This window comes from Planococcus citri, chromosome 4 (assembly GCF_950023065.1).
Source record: "Planococcus citri chromosome 4, ihPlaCitr1.1, whole genome shotgun sequence".
In the NCBI taxonomy this organism is placed as follows: domain Eukaryota; kingdom Metazoa; phylum Arthropoda; class Insecta; order Hemiptera; family Pseudococcidae; genus Planococcus; species Planococcus citri.
The window spans coordinates 52193677-52210839 of NC_088680.1; the positions used below are offsets into that span (position 1 = coordinate 52193677).

The 17163-nt window shown below is 32.9% G+C and overlaps 1 protein-coding gene across 1 annotated transcript in view; it reads left to right on the forward strand.

The window, feature by feature from the left end:
- Window positions 1-17163, forward strand: part of Hk (Hyperkinetic) — a 187012-nt gene that overhangs the window by 37103 nt on the left and 132746 nt on the right. The window contains exon 2 of the mRNA XM_065360048.1: window positions 10083-10480. The gene's annotated coding sequence lies outside the window, so the exon portion shown is untranslated. The remainder of the gene's footprint in view (window positions 1-10082; window positions 10481-17163) is intronic.

Here is a 17163-nt window from a genome sequence, read left to right on the forward strand (position 1 = left end):
TCAAACTCGATACGTGATAACATAAGGAGGTAGGTCTAAGTAAATGAAAAATTGAATTTTCCGTTTCGAATGACGTATTCCGGATACGAACGAGTCACAGTGACGGTTAAAATTGCTCGATAAATTTTTTTTTTCGCTATTCGCTATTCCAAGACTCGAATACACGTTTACGAGTACGTACCAACCGCTCGTCTGAATAAGTCATCATACGGGCTTGACAGCCTGTAATTGAATATAATACGTAGGTAGGTCTAGGTAGAGGTACGTACGAGGGATGAAATATTTCATACCCTTGAATACGGGCCAAACGACCTACGCAATGTTTTGAGGTCAACGTCATGTATGTAGTTTAAACGTGTCTCATATTTTACTTATACCATATACCTATATAGGTTGTTTTCTTAAATTTCATCGTTACTTTAATACGATACATTTACATGCTCATATACAGCTGAGGGTTAACTCGCTTGGAAATATTGATAAAGAGGTATATCTCTTTTTCAACATTTGCTTATTTATCACGAGGCTCGCAGCTGCGTTGAAATTCCAATGAAAAAGTAACGCCGGATTTCGACTCCATAACTTTGAACACCATTCAATTTATAGATACACATTGGAATGGAGTGAGAGATTTTTTTCCATCAATTGAAATATCCCTGAGCTTATTTTTATGGCGCTGTTCTATTTATGGAAATATTCGATGCATCATAGTCCCTAAATGCGAGAATCTGATGAGAACGAGTGGAATATGAATTTGTAATGATTTTGCCGGAGACGTGTTCATAAAATTCCAGGCTTCAGGCATTTCTCAAACAATAAGAAATCTCGATCACTTTTTTTCAAAACGAATAGTTTGAAAAATCACTGTAATACCCCTCCCCCCTCGCCTCACCCAAAAAATCGAATAAATCTTATTAACGATGGATGATTAAATATTTCTTATCTTTATCCGAATTTCAACTCATTGAGAAATCGCATAAAACCTTCTCAAAATTCCGGAAAACCGTTGAAAAATTTTCAGAAGTGCTCAAAAAAGTTTAGATGAAATTTTTTGATTTTCTGCCGAAATTTTCACTAATTTTAATAGGTTTCATGACACCAATTCTTCAAAAATGCTCAAAAATCAATTTCGTTGGAATATTTGGATTTTTTGCAAAATTTTATCCTTGTTTTGATATGTTGCACATACTTTTTCAAAAATTTCTAAAAATCGTGATCTCATTTAGGGTCATTACTATTTTAGATTCAATTTTGGTCCAAAAAATCTTCAAAAATGTTTGAAATACATTTTCGTCGAAATTTTTGTTCTTTTCAATGTAATTTTATCCCGTTTTGGTGGACTTTTCATGTGAAACTTTTTCAAAAACTACTAAAATCATGGTCCCAGCTCAAAATTCCTAGAAAAAAATGCTTACAACATTTTTGTTAGAATATTTGAATTTTTCATGAAAGTTTAACACTTTGATAAGTCGCATGGTACTTTTTCAAAAATTCCTAAAATTATGATCTCATTTTAGGGTCGTACCTTCGAGTCAAACCCAGAATTCTCCAAATTTTTCAAAAATGAGGTTATGATCGTTTTGGGTACAGTTAGTAGGTACGCATCGATTGCCATTCTCCGTTTTTACCTATCTGACACAATGATGCAGTCAGCGAGGTCCAAAGTACCGGGTCTCAGTCCAATTCCGAAAAATGTCCAAAATTTTCAAAAATGAGATTATGGTCGTTTTGGGTACAGTTAGTAGGTACGCATCAATTGCCATTCTACATTTTACCCCATCCGATACCATGATGGTTAGAGGGTCCTGTCGTATGAAATAATAGGCTGGTTCTATCCAAAACGATGTATTCGTCAATATGTACAATAATCAACTGTTAAACTGTCTCAGTACATACTTATGGTCTAGCTGGCTATGTACTAAATTAATAAACGATATAGAATCGTCATGTTTGAGTGTCCTACTTTTCATTCTCTCACTCCTCAACCTATTCCTCGAATTCTGACTCATCCAACTAGCTCACTCTCTGTACACACCTATTACTCATACAACATCTACCTCTTCCTTTAAAAAATAAGTGACCTCACTTATCAATACTTAGTCTATTATTGTAAAATTCTAAACATCTTATGTCAAGTTTTTACAAACAGTTTACATTTTTTGATGCTTATGGGTAAAAAAAAAATGCTTATAAAATGAAAACAGTAATATTTAAAATGAAACAGTGTTTTTCTGGTCAGTTTTTGAACATTATTGTTTACAAATAATGAGTAAATAAATGAATATTGATCAAGTTTGGTTCTGAACTAAAAATTATACCTTGAATAATTTCTCATGCTATTATAATTTACCAATTTATAAAATGTGACCAGTTTTTTTTTTCCATAGAAATAACTATGTACAATGGATAGGTACTAAAAAATATTACTTAGTAACCATATAGGTATATTTACAACTTACAATCTGATTTCTGATCAGATGACCTTTGGGGATTGTGGTAATAGGGTACTCTACTTTTCCCCTAGTACCTCCCCTCTAGTTCATTCTGTCATGGTAGGGCCTCAGATGGTCCATACCATGTCCCTAAAGTTTCTTGATAGGTAGGTATTTTGTCATATTTGAGTAAATTTCTACACAAACTTATAGTAGGTATACTAAAGTTTCTAATAGGTAGGTATTCTAATTTTTTCTCTCTTTGTCATTTTTCTTTTTTCTTTTTGCTTTTTTCACCTATAAAGGTGGATAGCTTTTTCTCTCTAATTTTTCCTCTTATTTCTCTCTCTATTTTTCTCTTATTTCTCTCTTTATTTCTCTCTAATTTCTCTCTTTATTTCTGTAGGCCTACATTTCTGCTGATTTTTCTTATTCTAATTTTTTATAATTTTAAAATTCTATTCCTATTATAATTCTAGTCTACTTATTCTATCCACACTGCGCATTATGTGGAGCCTTATTATAATATACAATTAAAATTCTTAACCTATTTGTAATCCTATTCATTTCTTATCCTATTTTCTCAGCAGTTTTGATTTGGATTTCTCTGAATATATTTTTTCAATCTTCGTACATGTACTGTATCTTCTTTTCCATCTACCTTAATTTGGTAATTTAATGGAGTTACTCTTTTCAGTACTGTATGAGGTCCTGTATATTTTGTTTTCAATTTTCCCAAGTGTTTCCATGGTTTTTCCAAGAGTACGAGATCACCAGGGTTGTATAAAACCTCCCTGTGTTTTTGGTCGTAACTCTTTTTGTATTCATTCTGATTTTTCAAAATCAGTTCCGGAATTTCTTTTCTGATTTTTTGGATTTCATCTATCTGGGCTTGTCTGTCTTTTTTATCTTTTGTATTCAGTCCAAGCTTGTTGTCAATTGGTAAATTGGGTTGTTGTCCATATAAAATGTAATATGGGCTCAATCCATTAAATCTAGCTACTGGAGTGGTATTGTAGGAAAATACAACAAATTTTATAAATTCACTCCAGTTTGTCCTATTTTCATTTACGTAATGTGAAAGGGAGCTACAAAGTGTGCCATTTTTTCTTTCTACTGATCCTTGGCTCTGAGCTGAGTAGCTAGAGCTATAAATTAACTCAATTCCTAATTTTTTGCACACTTCTTGAAATTTTGAATTTTTGAAATGAGTCCCATTGTCACATGATATTTTTTTCGGGCATCCATAGATACTTATGAGCTCATATAAAAATTTGATCACACTCTCAGCTGAAGCACTACACACAGGCTTTGCTATAGCAAATTTTGTAGCCTGACATGTACCTACTAAGATGTATTCATGACCTGAGCTTTTTGTAAGTGGGCCAACAAAGTCCAGTTCTAAGTGTCCAAAAATTTCACAATTTTTCACTTCAATTGGTTTCAATAATCCTGGTTTTTTTCCAGTATCTTTTTTCCTTAGCTGGCAGGAATGGCAGCTTTTGATGTAATTTTTTACATCTGATATCATTCCTGTCCAGTAGTACCTTTTCTGAATTTTTTCAACAGTTTTATTCATTCCCTAATGACCTCCTCCAAATGGGTTATCATGGAGAGCCTCTAGTATTTTTGGAATTAATTTTCTCGGAATAACAATTGATTTAATTAGGCCATATGGTGTTTTTTGGTGAAATACCAAAATTCCATCTTCATTCATGTCATATCTTCTACTGGCTCTCATGTATTTTTTGTAATCTGGATTTGAGCTTTTCAATTTCCCTAATTTGGCTTCCATTACATTTCTACAAAATTCATCATTTTCCTGCTCTGTTTTAAAATCAATTTTTTCTTCTTTTTCTTCATTTTTTACTTCCTGTATGACATTTTCAGTAGGTATTTCTTCTTCTTTCTCAGGTATTTCTACCCTACTTAATATATCTGGGACCACATTTGTTTTTCCTGGTTTGTGTTTGATATCAAAATCAAATTCTGATAATTTGAGAATCATTCTAGCCATCCTGGCATTTGGTTCTTTGGCCTTTGTGTAATAAATTAAAGCTGCATGGTCAGTAAACACTGTAAAATGAATTCCAAACAAATACTCTCGAAAATGTTGAATTGTCTCTGTCAGTGCTGTAAGTTCAAGGTCATAAGCACAGTATGTTTTCTGCCTAGGTTGGAGCTTTTTACTGAAGTAAGCAACTGGGTGCTTTTCTCCAGTTTCTTCATTAATTTGTGAAAGTACCCCTCCTATAGCTGTGCTTGAAGCATCCAATTCTACAATCGTTTCTCTCTCTTCTTTATAAATTGCCAGAACTGGCTCACTTGTTAACAAGGTTTTCAATTTTTGGAATGCTTCTTCATGTTCTTCTTTCCATTTGACCTTTGTGGTAGGTTTGACATCACCCTTGGTGAGTTCAGATAGGCAACTTGAAATTTTTGCAAAATTTTTGATAAACTTTCTGTAATGTGAGCACATTCCTACAAATGACATCACATTTCTCACTGTGATTGGTCTGGGAAAATTCCGAATTGCTTTTGTATTTTTCTCAATTGGCTTGATTTTTTCTCCATTTACCTTGTAGCCCAATAATTCGATTTCATCATAGAAAAACTTACACTTGGAAGTTTTGAGTTTAAGATTCAATTTGTCAAGTCTTTGGAGTGTCAGCTCAAGATTTTTTAAAGCCTCCTCAAAGGTTTTTCCATATGAGCAAATATCATCCATGTAAGCTACCACTCCATTATATAATAAATCAGCCAACTCTGTGCTGATTATTTTACTAAAGGCTGCTGGTGAATTCATAAGTCCTTGGGGTAGTCTACAATATTCAAAAATCTGGTTATCTACAATGATAGCTGTCAAATATCTGGATCCTTCTTTGATAGGTATTTGGTGAAAACCTGAATTACAATCTAAAATACAAAATTTTCTGGCTCCTTCAAGTGCCATGAAAATATTTCCCATTCTGGGAACAGAATTTCTATCTGAGATCAATTTTTTATTCAGCTCTTGAAAATTGCTGATAAATCTAAATTTCCCATTTTTCTTTACTAAGAAGGCTGGAGCACAGTAGTTGGATTTTGACCTTCTCAAAATGCCTGCTTTAACCATAGCATTTATTTGTCTCCAAATTTCTCTCCTCTCAACAGGAGCTAATTTGTATGATCTTGAGGCTACTGGCTCATCATCTCTCACTTTCAATTCATATTCGTCCACATTAGCTTTGCTAACCTCCAGTGAGTTCATAGTGAACAGGTGTCTGTATTTTTTAACCAGTTTGATTACTCTCAACCTATCTTCTGTCTTAAGATTTTTGGAAATATTGATAATATTTCCTTCATTATCTCTCACTTCATCATTTGTTGAAAATTCCTTTTCATTTGGTGCTGTTTTAATCACGTCAGTTTTCATTTCATATGCCTGCTTAATAATATGAACTTGGCCTATTTGCTGTGTTGCATAAATTCGTTGAGGTATGTTGGTGTAATTGTGTAGTTCAAGTTTCCACTCCCCTGTCTCTTCTTTGTTGGTAATTAGTCTTATTCCGGCTGTGTTATGGAATGTCTGAGTTGGCAAAATTAAAATTGATTCATTTTCTGCCAGCTCAGCATTCATATCTAGATTAAATACTTTACGTTTGTTTGGTCCGATGATTATATCGTCTGTTGATATAATTTTATTGCTGACCATATTTATCAGTGGTCTATTGAAAAAATTAATCCACCTCTCGTCCATCGGTATATGAATGGCATTCCTTCCAGTTCCTATTTGTATAATCTTCTTAGAAAAATCAACTATAGCGGCATGTTCAAGTAGAAAATCTACACCTAGTATAATGTCTGAACTTAAACCTCTCGTAACATTCATTTTTGCTGAGTATTTTTTCCTATTTAATGCAAATGTTTTCCTAATCATGCCTGTTACCACCATAGATGAGTCATTTGCACACTGTAGCTGTGTATTTGAACTGTTTAATTTTTCATGGTCACCTACTAACTTTTCATTTATCAATGTCAGGTTACTGCCAGTATCTACCACTGCTTTGTATTTCTTATTATCAATGTAGATAGGTATTTCTAAATTTGGTACTGAAATTGTGTTTGCTTTTTCAATGTGGTGAATTTCTACTTCAGAATTTTTTGGTTTCTTGTGGATAATTTTCTCCTTGTTCTGTTCTATGGTATTTTTAATTTGTTCATGTTCATCTTCGGAAAAATACCTCAATAAGGTGAATCTGTTGAAGTGTTCAATTTTTGTAAAATGTTCAGTTGATTTTTCATTGTGTAGGTAGAATACTGGAGTTTTGGTAGGAACTGGATGCCTTTTCTTATCTAGTTTTTTGACTCATTTTTACAGTTATCTGTATCATGTCCGAGGCGATCACAAATTTCACAATATAATTTATTTCTGCAATTTTTCTCCACATGTCCCCTGCGATTACAGTATCTGCAATATGGTATATCTTTTCTTTGGTCATTTCTTTCATCATCTGAATTTTGATCATCCTGTCTATTTTGATTTCTGTAATTTTGATTTCTGTATGTCCTATTTTGGTATTTTCTATCTTGATTTCCTTGGTAATTATAGCCTCTTCTTTCACTCACTTTGTTTACAGTCATTTCAATAATTTTTTCTAAACTAGTTTCTTCATTTTCGTAATTTGTTGTTTGTTTGATTTTATTCACAGTTTGATGAATTATTTTTTCTACTGGAGTATCACTTTTCTTTTCATTTTCCATGATTTTTGATTTTATTGTTTTAATTTCATTTACCAGTTTTTCAATTTTGTCTTCAGTTTCCTTTTTTTCTCCTATTAGTAGCAAGTTGGCTTCATATTTTTGGATATTTTCCCTCAATTGTTTCAAAGTTCCATTTTCTCTCATTCCAATTGCAGAAATTACCTCAGGTTTTAGGCCTTTTAGAATAAATCTACAAATACTTTTTTCTTCCATTTTTTCATCACAAGTTTTGCACAATTGAATCACATCTGTCAAATATTCCAAAATACTTTCATTTTCTTCTTGGCTTCTCTTCATTAATTTCATTTCAGCCAAATCTTTATTTGCACTGCCATTAAATTCTGATAAAAATTGTGCTTTTAAATTTTTCCAGTCTTTCACTTCATTTTTGTCCATGTTATAGTAAACATTTAATGCCAATTCTGTTAAATAGGCAGGAAAGTATTTGAATTTTTTCACATCATCCCAATCATTTATACTGGCATATAGTTCAAATTTTTGAATAAATTCATCTGCAGTATTTTTCAGGCCAGAAAATGAACCTGGATGGAAAATGAGTGTTTCAGTTGTTATTGGAGTGTCTCTTGTCATTTTTATAAAAAAACTGAGCTTTGCTGGTCCTGGATTTTTGCTCAAAATTTCAAAAATGTCCTTAGTTGATTTCTTGAAAATTCACTTTTGGTGCTTTTTCTTCACTTATGATTAAAATAATAATTACGCGAATGGTGCGAATATAATAATACTCAATAATTAATTAATTCAACGAATTATTTACCATTTGTTCTTGAAGTATTTACCTTGGTTCTTCCTTGTTGGGTGCCAATTCTGTCGTATGAAATAATAGGCTGGTTCTATCCAAAACGATGTATTCGTCAATATGTACAATAATCAACTGTTAAACTGTCTCAGTACATACTTATGGTCTAGCTGGCTATGTACTAAATTAATAAACGATATAGAATCGTCATGTTTGAGTGTCCTACTTTTCATTCTCTCACTCCTCAACCTATTCCTCGAATTCTGACTCATCCAACTAGCTCACTCTCTGTACACACCTATTACTCATACAACAGGTCCAAAATATCGGGTTTGAGTCAAACTTTGAAAAAAATACTTCAAAAATGATTATTTTTTTCATTCCAGTCGACTGTACACAACCTTGAGATACTTTCAACAGACTCAAATCTAGAATTATTTCTCATTTTATCATGTATTTTTGAGATTTTTTTCATTTTTTTACGGACTTGGAGTCATAACCAGAATTCTCCAAAATGGTATCATGAATTACTGCTATGGAAAGACTTGAAAATTTTTTTTTTTTGACAATTCGATTGTTACCCGAAGCACTATGTATAGACGAGATCAGAAACCTGCTACTACTGATACCCACCTTCTATCAGTTTTTTGCATTTTTCTCAAAATGATGAAAAGTGGAGAATTCTGGGTTTGACTCTAAGGTACTCAAATGTTAAAATTGAAAAGGGAAAAATTGGAAAAAATTATTCCTGAGATATTTTGCTATTTTTGCTCAAAAAGGACTATATAGATAACTAAATTCATTTTTGGCCATGAATCCATTTCTTTTGTTCTAAATTTCTAATAATTAGACCTAAAAATGATGAAGAATTGAGAAAAAATATCAGAGGATTTTGACTAAAAGTTCAAGAAAACCTTCACTGCGTTAAAAATCACTCAGAAAAATGTTTCTTTAGGTCCGGAGGAATCCCCCTGGAAGAGAGATATTGCGTGGTACCTCAAAGAGGCAAGACTTTCAATAAAATCTGATTTTTTGGCTTCAACTCCTACTTAACCTGATTTGGGAAAAATAGTACAATTTCAAAAAATTATCTTGTACGAGATTCAAATGCAATATCGAAAGATATGAAATCTGAAACTGAATGAAGGAATGTTGGAAACTTGGAACCAAATTTTTAATCATTGTTGCCATTTTCAAAAAATCGAAAAAATTGAATAAGTTATCCAAGTTTTTGGCTATTTGAATGATTATTATTCTAGATTCAATTTTGGACCAAAAAAATCGTCAAAAATGTTTAAAATACATTTTCGTTGGAATATTTGTTTTTTTCATGCAATTTTATCCCGTGTTGATGGACTTTGTGAAACTTTTTCAAAAACTCTTAAAACCATGGTCCCACTGATTTTGACAGTACCTACTTTTTCAAAAACCCTGAAAATTATGACCAAATTATTCTAAGTTCAAAATTCTTTAAAAGTGTTGAAATTGAAATGTTTGAATTTCTCACAAAATTTTAACCCCCTTCAATTAATCACCTAACACTTCTTGAAAAATGCCAAAAATCGTGACATGACCCAATTTTGAGCTCGAAATTCTTCATGATTTGTTTACTCTCGTCTTGATGACGTCTGCATAAGTAATTATTATAGACATTTTTGTGCTAAATTTGGTCAAAAATCATCCTTAAGGGATACTTTTGCTCCATCGTACAAAGTAGCCAACTGAATTATTAGATATTGGATAGATCCCCTCCTTCCAAAAAAAAATGGCGGATTTTGACCACATTCAGCAAAGACCTTCATTTTGAGTTAAAAGTTACTCAGAAAAAATTTGAGCTTCAGAAGTGCCCTTGGAGACGAGAAATTTCCCCAATTTCAGGAATGATAATTTCAAAATTTTGGCTCGATCAATGCGAAATAGATCTACGAAGAAACTCAAAATACTTCTACATAAAATGCAGCCAAATTACTTGGCCCGCAAAAAAGCCAGCCAACTGATTACTTTTTGTTAGTTATTAAACATGTATCTTAAGACAACGAATTGTTTGAAAAATCGCAGCAATGCCCCCTTCCCCTCTGCTCCTTAAAATAATCACGACTAATTCGTTGTGAGAATATCAATTAATCTGAATACGAAACGTTTGTTTACAGGATGCCGTAGCAGATTGATCAATCGACTGACTGACCGACTATACAAGACACGCTAAACTCACCAACCTGGCACACCAATTCTGGTTTTCGTATCCCCCGCCGGGGGCCGGTGCTAGTCGTTCGCAAACCGAAGAAGAGAAAAAGGAGAAAAAAGAGATAGCCGAAGCAGTGGCCAGAGCTGAACAACAGCAAAGAGTTCAAGCCCAAAGAGGAGCCGACTTGGATCGCGAAAGCTTATGCGACTATAAGCTAGAACGTCATCAGAGCCCTTTATCCATTGGTAGATCCGAGCTGGATAGATCAGATCGTAATTCGTCCGTATCCAGGTACTCGCAACTCAGCGCCGATTCCATCATCGAAGCTCCGTCGGAATGTCGAACGAATTCTATTCAATCGATGTAAGTATAATCTTTTTTTTGGACTCTTTTTTTATCGTGTACCGCTCGCTGCGTGTAGTAGGTATAAGCACTTAATCTTTTTTAAAATCACTTCGACGCGTGGATTTGACAACAGTAATGTGTATTCTGTTCTGAACGCGCCCAACGAATGGTTTTTTTTTTCTTAATGCGCTTTTCAAGTACGTAGACCTATAACGTTGCGAATACACGCGCGAGAAGTGGTTTGGAAAAAGTATATTTTTCAATCGCCGAACCCCTTATTTTTAACGCCGGATACAAATTTAGTGCCAGCGGTGTCGCGAACACTTATCGTTGGAAAACGGATACGATGAAGGCGCAGGCTACGCGAGCCGGGTACCGGTGTCATATAAAATTAGAAAATAATAAAACTTTATTACTTAATTACTCTCGAAACCCTTTCCAGCCTTTTAAACGTTGTTTCTCTCATTAAAAAGTTACGCGACTCGGAGATACGAGTACTACGCGCGTGCGGCTCAAAACCTTGCGAAAAAAACACGAGAATTTTTTTATTGTTTTCGTGACTTTGTCGCGTTTTAGATGGATTTTCTCGTGTAGGCGAAAATGCGTCGTTTGAAATATGGCTAATATTGGTGAGATGAAATGTCGATGAGATCTGTGTGATGGTTTCTGCTCAACTTGCTCTATTCCTCATCAGGGAAAATGTTTCGAAAACCCTGTTTATGTGACTTTAATGTTCTCCCATTAGCTTATGATGTAGAAATGTTGATATTAAAGATAGGCAAACTTGGAGATCTTCTTTCGAAAGTAAAGGAGAAAAGAGGAAAATTCCAGTCTCAGCTTTCCTGGCTGAAAATTACTACTTAATTTTGAATTAATTGGTAAAAAAAAAATATGAACTAAACGTAGTACGCATCAGAGTTGAATCAGAAAATCACATGAGCATTGTTAATGTATTCGTACTCAATTATTAACTTTTCCATTGCCTTTAATTTGTTTCCAGTTTTTGAATTAGATAGCCAAGTTAATCCAAATTTCCCCGTTCAATTCCCTCATAAACTTCCATTACAATTTAGAACTGGAAAAATTAGTTACCTACCGGCTTGATTTAAAAAAAAAAAAATGAAATGTTTGTTTAATGTCTATTAAAAAATAATACCTGCCGGACCTTTCCATCGCGTCTTCTCACCTCAATTCATCGAATATTCGTCTTTAATCGAAAAATAATCGATATTAGCTGTAACTGTAAAGTTGACCTTGACCTCTTTCAAAGGTGCATTTTCAAATGGAAACATTTCAAGGGAGGAGTCAACATGGCATATTGCGTAAGGTAATTGTACGCTCGTGTTCGTACGTGTATGTGGAAAAATATGGGAGGTTTTTTGAAAATTTGCCAAAAATCGTAGAGTAAATATTAGTCGATCGGTACTCGTAATTTGTGCACTCGTGCTATTTTTTTTATAGGTCATTGCATAAATTTTGATAGAAAATTTGCGGTAGAAATTCAGAGTATGCAGGGCGATTATTTTTCGTGAAACATTTTTCATTTTTGATGTATTTTCAGCTGGAAACGTGAAATTTGAATTCAATTTTTTTTTAGAATTTGTAACTAGGTACAGAATCTACTTGATTTTTAAGGTTGAATATTGAGTAACTTTTAAATGAAATTTCTATCATGTCCAATGCCCATTATAGGTATCAAGAATCTTAGTTTTTCGAGAGAATGGAGTGAAAAACATGGCATAAAATTGGAAATTTTAAAGGTAAAAAATGTAAAAATTTCTGCTCACAATAAAAAAAAATTGCACCACTGGATTCCTGAATTCAAAATGGGCAAGAAATAAACCTTTTGTCTATCATTTTTTACAGGGTATCATATTTAAAATGTAGCAAAAGCGATGATAAAAGTAGCGAATGCAGTCAAAATTTCATAAAAAAATAAAAAAAATGAAAATCTGAAAAAACTGACAATTTTTTTAGAAATTGTCAAACAAATTGATATCAGAATCTGATTTGAAATATCAAATCGCGTAAATTTTGATACCCAGCAAAAAATAATGAAAATTTTAAGTCATGCTACAGCCCTCTTTTGAGTTTGATGTCAAAATGACGGAAACAAATGGAATCAGGACCTTTGAAAACCTCCGTACGTCAATTTTTCATACAGACCACTTTGGAGGAGGGGGAGGGGGTCGAGTTGAGATGTTTCTGAAAATTTTGTTGGAAAATTGAATAAGCTGAAAGTGTTTTGTGGTAAATACAAATTTTTTTTTTTTAAATTGAAGATCCTGTTTACAGGTGTCGTTACCGGTCGCCTTTTTCACGAAAAGTCACTTTTGGTTGGATACTTTTTTCATCAAAATGTCGCTATTGGTTGCTTTTCTTCAAAAAAAGTCACTTTGAATTTTTTTTAATGAAAAAAAAAATAGTTTTTCATCCAAATTATCTTTTTTAAACTCATTTTCAAAGGATTTTATTAGAATTTTCTTCATTAACCAATTTCAGAATTTTAAAAACACAAATTTTTACTTTTAGAAACATCAATTTACTAAAGCTTTTGCCCTGGCTTTGCTCGGGCTTGTTTTCTTTCTTTTTCAAAATCAAGTTGAAAATTTATTTTTTTTTAAATCAAGTTTTAAAGCCAATAAAAATAAGCTCCTCACAAAAAACATAGTTTTTATGTCTCTCGAAATACTAATTTTCAATTTTAAAAAAAAAGTAGTCACTTTTTTGGTTACTTTTTTTATTGCTAAAAGTCACTAAAGTAATTTTTTATTTTAAAAAGAATTGGCTATACGATACCAGAATACGGTACCTAATTACCTATCTGATATCCAAACAATTCTCAAATCATTAAAAAATATTCTGATAATTTCTTCGCCAAATTACGCTACATTTAAAAAAAAACTAATAGAGAAAACTTAAATTTTATTAGTGGCATCAAAATCAGGATCACTTTCCATAAAAATTTCAAAAGGTATGGTTTATGAGGCCTCGTAGATGATATTTTGCATCCCGTTCCTCTTCCTACCCTCCCCTTGTATTTTGTTTTTTTTTTCAAAAAAACTACCCATAAGTATTATTATTTATCATAACTACATCACTTCTGTCCTCATGAATATTTTTTCATAAAAAATTCTGTAGGTAGTTGTTACTGAAATTGAGTCAGTTTTCGAGGTGTTATGTAAGTACTTTCCTTTTCCATTTTTGAAAAGTTTAATTTTTTTAAATATTTATGTAGTCCGATGCTTATTTTATATTTATGAGCATTTTTTTTGCAATTTTTTGTACTCCTCTTCTCTAAAAATTATTGGCATTTATACGCAAACAAAATTTCAGCCATGTTTGTTGAAAAATAAGTACATAGTGCCAAAGAGCTCCAAAAGTTGACAAAAAATCAAAAAAATGTAATTGAAAATTTTATTGTTTGTTGAAAATGTTTCAATTTATGCATCAGAATTCTTCTAAATAATGGAGCAGAGATTTTTCTTCTTGAAAAGGTCCATTCACGAGCGTTCTGATGCAGAATTTCATTTTTTTCAACTTTTTGCATTAATCATGATTTTTTGGTAAACTTAGATTTTAAAGACTTGAGAAGTAATCAAGAAGTAGGGAGCTTCATTCTCGAGAAATCCGACAACTTTGGCGAATGAGAGCAAACGAATGGCTAAAAATTATGAAAATCCTTTTTTTATCTAAAAACTTGTATCCTGAACTTTTAATTGACTGGCAACATATCTTACGCTGCTGTGCACAGATTTGCAAACGTTCGAACCGTTTCTAATGGTTAGTGTTCAAAATGTTCTGTTTCACAATGATCTAGTCCTTGGCATGCACAATTCAACCTCATTTTTAAAATTTCAAGTTTTCTTCATTCATGCTCTGATTTTTTGAAATTTCACTGAAAACCCAAGTATGTGAAATTGTAAGTTTTGGAGATCGATAATTCATTCATGGGTAGATTTGCTGTCGAGGGAGGAGCAAACTACACTTGATTGATCAGCCCATATCCTAAATTATACTTGTGTTAAGAATGAGTGAAAACCACTCTTCGATCTTCAAAAAAGTAAAGAGTTCGAAACAGGCCAGAAAAAAACTCTTCGTTGAGTGCATTTTTTAAAATAGTTTTTCAGCCCTTTTTATTTTTTCAAAGGCTGCAGAATGAATTTTATTCCTTTAAAAAAATGAAAAAACTGCCCCCTCCCCCATGTCAATTATTTAAAAAAAAAACATTTCTCAACATGAAAAAAAATCATCCAAATAAAAATCTAAAAAATGCTAGAAAATAATTTTTGTTTATTGTAACTTTTTAAAAATTTGATCCATCTTTGGTGGTGTTTTTTTTCGGTACCTCGACGACGTTAAAAATGATATTTTTTAAAAAATTCGGCCCAAACGATACGGCAGCCTGGCTGCGGATACTTCGTCATTATCTTTATATTTAATTTTCTCGTTAAACGTGAAATAAACTGTACGCTCGACGTTTTTAATACCTAGTTAAATGAAAATAAATGCGAAAACCGCGTGAAAATATTTCTCGCGCGAGTGACACCTTCGACAGGCGTATTTTTAATGGAAAAAACCCAACATACACCATTGGCAAGAGAGAATGAGAGAGAGAAAGAAAGCAAAAAAAAAAAAAAAACAGTCAACTTCGCGCGCCTTCGCCATTTAAATTTATCGATATAGCGCGGTTGAGCGAAATCACCACCTACTTCTGCTCCACTCTCATCGTCTGTGCGAAATGCTCAAAACGATTTAGAGTAAACAAAGTGAACATATGCGGAGCATTTTCAAGCCTCCAAAACGAGCGACGGTACGATGTTAATGTTCTCGCCGGGCTTTATGTTGTTGGCAGTCGATTAATCATAGGCGTACTTCATGTAATGCGGCCGAGGCGGGCGCTGATAGTTCATCATAAAAAAAATCGCCCCTCACACCGAAAGGGTTAAATGGACATTAATAAAGCGTTTCGTCGACACGCTTTTAATTCTAACGACCCGACAGCGTGAAATGATAAGGTTTTTCTTAACAAAACAAAAGCGAGAAGAAAAAAAAGAAGAAGAGTCGAAGGTGTGGCGAAAAGTTAGACATTATTAGAAGACTTTCTGGATTGCTGGGTCCGAAATTAACGTATTTAATTAAATCGACGACGAAGAGCAGATTTTAGCGAGAGTTTTAAAGCGTTGTTTTTAATTTTGTTTTACGCTTTGTGAAACTATACGGATTCTGCGGTTGGTTTGATTTAATACGCGAATACCCCCACTGCGTCTACTGCCCTCGTGTTTGTCTAAAAGAATGCTTTAAAACTTGGAGATGGTTTTGTACCTTTTTTTTCTTTTCTTTTTCTTTCTTCGCTTTTTTTTTGCTGTTTAATGTTATTTAGTTTTTTCAAAGGTGAATTTTTTGTGTCCTTTTTTGTCGGAGTTTGTCAACGAAGTAATTTTCGCATGAATTGCCATTTCGTTTTTTTGCCCTTTTTTTCTAGCTAGTTTTGTATTTCTCGACTTTGCTAAAAGATGAAAAAAATTCGCATTATGTGCTCGTGATTTTTTCCTATTCTGTTACGAATTATTTTCGCGTTGGAATTGCACAGATTAGGTTATCTGTGGAATGTTTGCGGTGTTTTGAAAAATTATCGTTTTGGGAAATTGAATTGACGTCGTGTTTCCTGTGATTTCAACGAATGCAACTATTACCCACCTATTTTGTTAATCACGTTAAAAGTACTGTAATGAAATAATTAGAAATATCGCTGGTGAAAGAGTCATCTACAGGAAGGTGTAATCAACTGTAAAATATGATTACGCGATACTGTGGCTTCCTTTACATTTTCAAATCGAGTGTTTTTCAATGTGTAATTTTTTTTTGAAATTTATAAAAAAATTATCCGATTGTTTTGTATTTTAACGAGATCAATCTTCGAGTTGACCCTATTTTTCTATTTTTTTCAACGGAATTTTTAGATAATTTACGTACTTGGAAGAAGAAACCTTCCAGTTTTCTAATAATTTTTGAATTTTTGAGAAGACTTATTCCATGCTAAATTGAACTAGAAATGAATCAGCTTCTCACTTAAGTAGATACATACCTACAATTTTGATGAAATTGTAATACCAAAGTAATCACACCATTATAATTAAATTTTGCAAAACTCGAATTTGAACTTTCAAGTTGAAAGTTCAAACTTGATGAATCATGTAACCCGATTTTTTCAATTCTCAAGAAAATTTTTTTTGGAGGGGGCAGTAGAGGGTGTGGGAAAATGCACTCATGATAAGTAAAACAAAAAAAATCGAAGATTTTTAATTATTTCTCTGAAATTATTGTAATAATCGTATAATGTATTTTCGAGTTGGTATTAGTCTAGACATACGTGTATTTTGGCCAATTGGGTAATCCGGAAGGGGGTCAGTGGTTTCCAAAACCATAAGATTCCACTCCTTTAGTAATAATTATTATTAAGCATAGAAAAAATTGAGTAGTTGGGCGTGATTCTTGATACATTGCGAGAAAAAAATTTTCGGCCGAAATTGGTCATTTTAGGTGGGAAAAATCGTGGAAAACCATTTTTTTGGTTGCCGCTTAATGTGGTCGGGTTGGGACGGAGTGGTTGCTATTCTATTAACCAAATTATTCCAATAAACAAAAAAGACGATTTATTAAAGTTGTACATTTGCTGTACATTTAATAATGGTACCTAA